The sequence below is a fragment of the Lolium perenne genome, chromosome 5 (genome assembly GCF_019359855.2).
Source record: "Lolium perenne isolate Kyuss_39 chromosome 5, Kyuss_2.0, whole genome shotgun sequence".
Lineage (NCBI taxonomy): Eukaryota > Viridiplantae > Streptophyta > Magnoliopsida > Poales > Poaceae > Lolium > Lolium perenne.
The window spans coordinates 34,007,776-34,016,841 of NC_067248.2; the positions used below are offsets into that span (position 1 = coordinate 34,007,776).

The 9,066-nt window shown below is 45.7% G+C and overlaps 1 long non-coding RNA gene across 1 annotated transcript; it reads right to left on the reverse strand.

Annotated features, from left to right (window-relative positions):
- Positions 1-2,494: 2,494 nt before the first annotated feature.
- On the reverse strand, positions 2,495-4,102 carry LOC139830987 (uncharacterized). The gene is made up of 2 exons (XR_011744697.1): positions 4,015-4,102; positions 2,495-2,721 (listed from the first exon to the last, which is right to left on the reverse strand). It is a non-coding gene; the product is annotated as an uncharacterized lncRNA (long non-coding RNA).
- Between the last annotated feature and the right edge of the window lie 4,964 nt (positions 4,103-9,066).

Sequence of the window (9,066 nt, forward strand, 5' to 3'; positions counted from 1 at the left end):
AAGGAGCAGCGAGCTAGGGTTGCAGGGCTAGCGCCGGTTGATTTTATAGGAGGGGGAACGATGCGTGGTGGCCGTCCCATCAGTCAACAGGGTAACGTGGACACCATGGATGAGCTGCCGTACAGGAAGAAGAGGATGCCAGGGGGGTTCGGTCGAGGTTGGGCTGCTTCGGTGGATTAAAATAGGCTAAGGTGGGCTTTGGTGGTGGTACAGAAGCGAAGGAAGGAATATGTGGATTGCTTCGGTGGGCTTCTTTCCATCTCTTCTATTATTCTATCTTCTTTTGCTTTGTCTCGCTGAAAAACTCCCAGGAAGCAACAAGGAAAAAAAAGGGAACGATTTTAGGGAAGAAAGGTTCACAAAAATATATACTTTCAAAAATATTTAATTTTGAATTAACAAGTTTTCAAATATTTTCGAGATGTTTATGTTGAATTAAAATAAGAATAAGGAAGGTTTTTATATAACCCTAGGATTAATTTGCAAAACAAATTAGGGTTGCCCAAAATAATTTTTGATCTTTTCAGAACATGCAAGGTAATATGATGCATGATGATGCACGACGTCACAATGACGCGAAAACCAAAACAACAAACGAAAATCTAATTGGGGTATTTTTCCGGGTCGCTACACCGACATGGCCATGCCCTAGCTGCTCTCCTCCTCTCCTTTGCACTACTATGCACCACTTAGGGTTTGAGGGAACCAGGGGACACAATGGTGTAGGTTAGGGTAATTTAGGTGGTGTAGAATCACTATTTGCAATAGTTGCAAATAGTGCCCGATTTTGTAATTTGCAAAAATATCCAAATTTGAAATAATTCAAAAGGTGAATTTATTTGAAATGTGAGTGTTGATATAAGTTGTATTTGACCGGAGGTGGTTGGAGGTGGTGGTGGAAATTTAGAATTCAAGAATTTGCAAAAAAAAATGGCTAAGTGGAGAATGTTGCATGTGTTAAAAAGTTGTGACTTTGGATGAGCATTGCTCATGATCAAAGATGATTTTGGCATGGTGATCTTCACCAAAGTTGTTCACCTTGATGTTGACTTTGAAATGGTGCAAAGATTTAGCAAGAGTTGGTTTGGGAAAATTGATTGGCAATGGCTCAAAGTAGTGATCAGACTATAAATTTCAGTTTTGACCATTATCATATGTGAGCTAGCTTTGTGTTTGAATTTCATTTGAATTATGATTCTTTGATTCCAAAAGTTGTAATAAGTGTTTAATAACATTATTAAACTAATGGTGAAGACCAAATAGGTCTAGGGTCAAAATTTATAAAAATGCCATAGGGCATATGTGAGGGTTTTTAGGGTTTTTCATTAAATGGATTTTCTCCTCCTTTGATTTATTTGGTTGGTGATCTTAATATGATCACATTAGGGTTTTTAAGCATATCAAATACAAGTAATAACAATCATCATGGCATATCACTCAAATGCACAAGTCCTATGCATGGTACTAGATGCAAATTAAAAAGTTTTTGTTGGTTTGAAATTTTTGCTTTCTGGAATTCTCTAACTTTCTTTTTATTGAAATTTGGGGTGTTACAGTCCCGCATGTCATCCTCTCAGAACGGTAAATATTTATTTACTTGGATTTTGTTTACCAACTGATTTTTGTCTTATTTTTCCTTTCGATCTCCTGCCGCCTTTAAAACGTTGTCGAGAGGCTGCTGGCTCACGGGTCCCACATGTCAGCCTCTATAAACAATAAACGTTGAGGATGGTGCCTCATGGGTCCCGCATGCCAGCCTTTCAGAACGATAAATGTTTTCTTTTCTTCGATTTTTTTACCAACTGATTTTTGGTTTTTTTCATCCCCTGCTGCCTTTAAAACATTGACGACGCTGCTGGCTCATGGGTCCCCGATGTTAGCCTCCCCGTACAAGAAACAAGTGATATCTTGATTATTTTGCAGACAATAAACATTGTATTTTGCTCTGAGCTATTGCAAACGGATAAATTAAATATTTATTTTTACATAAACAAACTTATATGTTGAATCTCCTTGTTTTATGTTTTTGCGAAGCATAGGACTTTCCTGTTTTTTTAGATAAATCCAAACTTTCCTGTTTTGGAGTGGGCTGAAATTGTACGAGTCAAAAGGCCCAGCAGGATAGTTCGAAGGCCCAGATGTCCAGATGCAGCCCAATTGAAATCTTTCTTTTCTTGGATTTTTTTCACCCCCTGATTTCTGGCTACTTCATTTTTCTTTTGGTCCTGTGCCGCCTTGGAAACGTTGAGACCGCTGCTGCAAAATGGGACCCGCATGTCATCCTCTATGTACAATAAAATTTCTTTTCTTGGATTATTTTTTGCTCCTGATATTTGGTGTGACGCCCCGGAACCGGTACCCTGAGGATCCCAGCGATCCCGCCGAAATCCGCACGATATCGATTCCGACACGCCCTCCGACACGACGTGCACGACAAAGCACACGTGATGCCAGAGGAATTACCACGAGTAGTAACATTACAACAGGTTTACAATAGAGCCCACAAGATATATCTATTACAACAACGACTCTAACGAGTCAAGATACAAATATACAATACAAAGATCCAAATCATACAGAAGATGGAATACATCCGAGTACGGACAAGATACAAATTGGACTAAGAGTCCTGAAGATAACCAGTGGCGTCCATAACCCTGCCCAGGCCAAGCCGGAAGGGTAACCTTGCTAACGTCGTCTTCATCGAACGTATCTTCATACCTGCCCGGTTATATCCCGTAGAAGCAGCAATAAGTACGGGTTCGTACTTAACAAGACTTCAAGACATATAAGCATTCGTCAACCAGTCGTCCTTTGTACTTGAGGCACGCAGGGGACTTAGAGGACGCAAGAGGAACGTCATGGGCAATATGGTGGAGTTAAGCGCAGCGCGCAAGCACTAAAAACCTATAGAGACACTCTACAACATTCGTCTAATCAGAGAAGGTGAGAGAGCGCATAAACTAACAGTTCTATACTCTGCAAACATAACACGGCCGATGTTTCCCCCCTTCGCAAAGAAGTACTGGCGAAGGCACTCACACGGTTAGTTTTACCCATTTGTTATTGAAGTTATGCTAACTTACTACGCAAGTTATTATGATTGAAACAACAGGTGTAAGTTGTCTATGGTCGAGTCATACAGCTCCAAGTCGTCCATAACCGCGGACGCGGCTTATCGATAAGATTGTAACCCTGCAGGGGTGCCCAAATGTGCCCACACGCACGATCAACCCACTTACGACAGGTGGATATCACGACACGCACTCTCCTTCACCACAACAATGTCCAGGAAGCCACCTAACTAAGTTAAATCCGTATCAGAGTCCGGCCGTGCTCCGAAGCGGACTCAGCTATTGCGTCAGCGTACTAGGTGATCAGTGCCCAGCGGGATGACCACTTCGCAGCGGCTCCGCAACCTACGGACGTGCAAGAGACAACGGGGTTACAAGGCACACGGCTTCCCCAAAAGTAACATCATATCATCTGACCACAAAGAAACATGCTTGCACGCCCGAGAGAAACAAAACATTCAAACTAATTGTGGCCACGGGACAAAGCTTTAGATTCCGGCAGTGGTCGAGGGGAGACCCGGTAAGCATACCCACGTGTGGTTAGAGCGCTCAGTCTCGGAACAGATAACAAGAACTCGGGGTCCTAAGATATTTAGGAAACACAAGTGAGCCGTCACAAAACGATCAGCTGACCCGCCGATGCTTCCGTTAAACATTTATCAACAACTAAAGTAACCATGATTCTTCCCAACATATAACACGATAAGGTAACAACAACGGTAACGAGATAAACAACACTAGCATGCACTACGACTCGCAAGGCAGACCCGATAACCAAACAATAGCCGTAGGAGGTTGGTGGAGGCAATATGGGCTGCTTGAGGTAACAAGTGAAAGGGACACGTGACAAGAACACAACTCAAGGATAGCATGAGGGAGAAGGCAAAATAAATTAGGTGAGCGACTCCTGCAGGGATAGGAGTATAGGGGAAATGCTTGCCTGTTAAAGCTTGCCGAGGAACATCCGGAGAACTTGTCGTATCTCACCACACCACTTCGCGATCCTATCCGGGAAGACACAAATGTTGGACAAACAACGGATGCAAGTCTTACTACTACGGATAAAGAAGATCCAGCATGTTCAAGATGATATGCATGACATGGCATAGATGGTGCGATGCAATTATCCCATTTAATCGGAGTCGGAACCCCGGTCAAACAATTAGGTTGGAGTTGCATTTTCTACCGGCAAAGTTAAGTGTTGATTAGCATGGCAAGACATGAAAGGGGTGCGCTACATCAAAATTAAACGGAGCGGGGAAAACCATAGTCGGTATCCGAAATACTCCGCATATATGTTAGGTGAACATGCACGACTATCAAAGAGCGACATGATGCGAGATGCAAACAGATGAATGGATGGCATATTCATGTTCATCATATTTTTCTGATCAATTTTCATATATAAAATATTTCATTTCAAATTACCATTTAAAAGTTATTAACAGATTAAGTTTTAGTTATTTAGAAATAGATAAACATGTTTTATTTAATTGGGAAAGGACCCGAAAAACAAAATCTATCCAGGGGAAGGACCCCGGGTTAGATTCACAAAGTTTTAGGGGGTTATGCTGAAAATCAGCAGCGCTGGGGCTGCGGGTTAATAAAACAAAACATGCAGGGGGCCGGATGCAAAGTTACAGATCTGAGGGGGTGGGGGTTTTCTCACCGGGCATAGGGCTAGCCCGTGAGGCTGGCGTGTGGGGTCCGGCGATGACGTGGCCGCCACGCTGGCGGAGCGTCCACGCACGCACTGAAGCTGTTCGATGCCAGGACGATGCCGCGCGCGTTCCAGACAGAGGCGGTGACCACGGACGGACGTCGCGCGGCGCGGGCGGTGAGGAGGTCTCCAGGAAGCGAGGAAGGGTGTCGCGGCCTCGGCTCGGCGGCGTGAACCATCTGGAGGCGGTGCCGCCAGGAGGAGGTCGCCGGAGAGCGGCGGCGCGATGATCTGCGGCGAACGGTGTCGGCATCGGGGTGAGGAGATGCTAGAGGGGGAGATAGGAAGAGAGCAGAGGCATGGGAGATGCGCGTGCTCACCAGGAATCTGATGACGTGCTCAGAAGGGGCGGAGAAGGTCCACGGTGGCCGGAATTCGGCGTTTTCCTCACCGGAGATGAAGAAGGGAACGACGAATTGGCGGCATCTGAGAGCACCCGGGCTCGATTCCTTGCAGCACAAGGTAGAGGAGAAAGAGGTGCACCCGCCGGTGGCTTTAGATCGTCGAGGGGAGGCCTGAGACGGTGGCGCCATGGCGAGGTTGAACGGAGGCTCTCGGTGCTGGCAGAAAACGTGAGGAAGGGGAGAAAAATAGTGGCGGTGGCACAAGGGAGGAAAGGAGATGGATCTAGGGTTTTCCAGGGGCCTCGAGGAGGGGATAAGAAGGGAGGAAAGGTGGCCGCGGCGTGGTGCGGTGTGACGTGAGCGAGTTTGCTCACGCTCTCTGCGTGAGGAAGGAGAAAGACGACAAGGTGGAGGAGATTCTTTTCCCACGAAGGGGTACGGGCCAAAACGTTCGGGAGGTGGAGCTGGGCCGAGGCTGAGCTGGGCTGCGCGGGGGAAGAAAGGAAGAGAGCCAGGGGAGAGAGAGAGGCCCAAGGGATAGAGGGAAGGGGGTTTTCTCTTTTTATTTAAACCTTTTGAAAACATACTCCTTTTCAGATTTAAATTTTAAGCAGGGATGAGAGCAAGAAACAAAAATAGTTTTAAAATATTTACTTTATTTGTAATCAAAACAAAGCACATTTATATTCAAGAATTTATTGGTTGGAAGAACTTAATTATAAAATAAGAAATATGAGAGGGGATAATAGAGTAGGGTTTTCTTTAAAAGAATAGACAAGAGAGGGTTATAAAATAAATTTTTTATTTTGGTAGATAAAACATGAATGGTATGATGCATATGCCATGATGAACTTGGAACGACACGGAAAAACAGGCAGCGGTGAAAAATCTAATATATGGATTTTTCCGGGTCGTTACAAACGACACCACTAACAAGGGACCTCGCCCAGAGGTTCCACGCCACGGTACGGGGGGGGGGGGGGGGGAGAGAGGTAAACTATCGGATCTTCAAGCGACGTGTCGATCTCCTCGACACCACTAAGAAAAGTTCTTGCTCCATGTTGATCGGTCGACACCACCAACAAGAAGTCGGTGTTCCGCTGATGATGATGCGCTTTTGTCGGGACCTCCGAAGATCGGACCTAAAAGGTGAGGGGCAAAGATCGTCCAACCCGCGTGGGAACCTAAGACTCAGAAAACTCAGATAAGGAAGGATACTCAAAACTCGCATAGGTAAGAAGAGAAAGAAGAGGGATAAGGAGAAAAATAGAGCTAATCAGATCTATCCAACGAGTTTTCAGAAAATAGGTTTTGACACTAACGTCCGTCGGCAAGGTTATCCTATAGGCTGGACTAGTGGGGTACCGTCAAACCTGAGGCTCTGATACCAACTTGTGAGGTACCGTCAACCTGAGCTCTGATACCAACTTGTGACGCCCCGGAACCGGTACCCTGAGGATCCCAGCGTTCCCGCCGAAATCCGCACGATATCGATTCCGACACGCCCTCCGACACGACGTGCACGACAAAGCACACGTGATGCCAGAGGAATTACCACGAGTAGTAACATTACAACAGGTTTACAATAGAGCCCACATGATATATATATTACAACAACGACTCCAACGAGTCAAGATACAAATATACAATACAAAGATCGAAATCATACAGAAGATGGAATACATCCGAGTACGGACAAGATACAAATTGGACTAAGAGTCCTGAAGATATCCAGTGGCGTCCATAACCCTGCCCAGGCCAAGCTGGAAGGGTGACCTTGCTAACGTCGTCTTCATCGAACGTATCTTCATACCTGCCCGGTTATATCCCGTAGAAGCAGCAATAAGTACGGGTTCGTACTTAACAAGACTTCAAGACGTATAAGCATTCGTCAACCAGTCGTCCTTTGTACTTGAGGCACGCAGGGGACTTAGAGGACGTAAGAGGAATGTCATGGGCAATATGGTGGAGTTAAGCGGCAGCGCGCAAGCACTAAAAACCTATAGAGACACTCTACAACATTCGTCTAATCAGAGAAGGTGAGAGAGCGCATAAACTAACAGTTCTATACTCTGCAAACATAACACGGCCGATGTTTTCCCCCTTCGCAAAGAAGTACTGGCGAAGGCACTCACACGGTTGTCAAGTTTTACCCATTTGTTATTGAAGTTATGCTAACTTACTACGCAAGTTATTATGATTGAAACAACAGGTGTAAGTTGTCTATGGTCGAGTCATACAGCTCCAAGTCGTCCATAACCGCGGACGCGGCTTATCGATAAGATTGTAACCCTGAGGGGTGCCCAAATGTGCCCACACGCACGATCAACCCACTTACGACAGGTGGATATCACGACACGCACTCTCCTTCACCACAACAATGTCCAGGAAGCCACCTAACTAAGTTAAACCCGTATCAGAGTCCGGCCGTGCTCCGAAGCGGACTCAGCTATTGCGTCAGCGTACTAGGTGATCAGTGCCCAGCGGGATGACCACTTCGCAGCGGCTCCGCAACCTACGGACGTGCAAGAGACAACGGGGTTACAAGGCACACGGCTTCCCCAAAAGTAACATCGTATCATCTGACCACAAAGAAACATGCTTGCACGCCCGAGAGAAACAAAACATTCAAACTAATTGTGGCCACGGGACAAAGCTGTAGATTCCGGCAGTGGTCGAGGGGAGACCCGGTAAGCATACCCACGTGTGGTTAGAGCGCTCAGTCTCGGAACAGATAAGAAGAACTCGGGGTCCTAAGATATTTAGGAAACACAAGTGAGCCGTCACAAAACGATCAGTTGACCCGCCGATGCTTCCGTTAAACATTTATCAACAACTAAAGTAACCATGATTCTTCCCAACATATAACACGATAAGATAACAACAACGGTAACGAGATAAACAACACTAGCATGCACTACGACTCGCAAGGCAGACCCGATAACCAAACAATAGCCGTAGGAGGTTGGTGGAGGCAATATGGGCTGCTTGAGGTAACAAGTGAAAGGGACACGTGACAAGAACGCAACTCAAGGATAGCATGAGGGAGAAGGCAAAATAAAATAGGTGAGCGACTCCTGCAGGGACAGGAGTATAGGGGAAATGCTTGCCTGTTAAAGCTTGCCGAGGAACATCCGGAGAACTTGTCGTATCTCACCACACCACTTCGTGATCCTATCCGGGAAGACACAAATGCTGGACAAACAACGGATGCAAGTCTTACTACTACGGGTAAAGAAGATCCAGCATGTTCAAGATGATATGCATGACATGGCATAGATGGTGCGATGCAATTATCCCATTTAATCGGAGTCGGAACCCCGGTCAAACAATTTTGGAGTTGCATTTTCTACCGGCAAAGTTAAGTGTTGATTAGCATGGCAAGACATGGAAGGGGTGCGCTACATCAAAATTAAACGGAGCGGGGAAAACCATAGTCGGTATCCGAAATACTCCGCATATATGTTAGGTGAACATGCACGACTATCAACGAGCGACATGATGCGAGATGCAAACAGATGAATGGATGGCATATTCATGTTCATCATATTTTTCTGATCAATTTTCATATATAAAATATTTCATTTCAAATTACCATTTAAAAGTTATTAACAGATTAAGTTTTAGTTATTTAGAAATAGATAAACATGTTTTATTTAATTGGGAAAGGACCCGAAAAACAAAATCTATCCAGGGGAAGGACCCCGGGTTAGATTCACAAAGTTTTAGGGGGTTATGCTGAAAATCAGCAGCGCTGGGGCTGCGGGTTAATAAAACAAAACAGGCAGGGGGCCGGATGCAAAGTTACAGATCTGAGGGGGTGGGGGTTTTCTCACCGGGCATAGGGCTAGCCCGTGAGGCTGGCGTGTGGGGTCCGGCGATGACGTGGCCGCCACGCTGGCGGAGCGTCCACGCACGCACTGAAGCT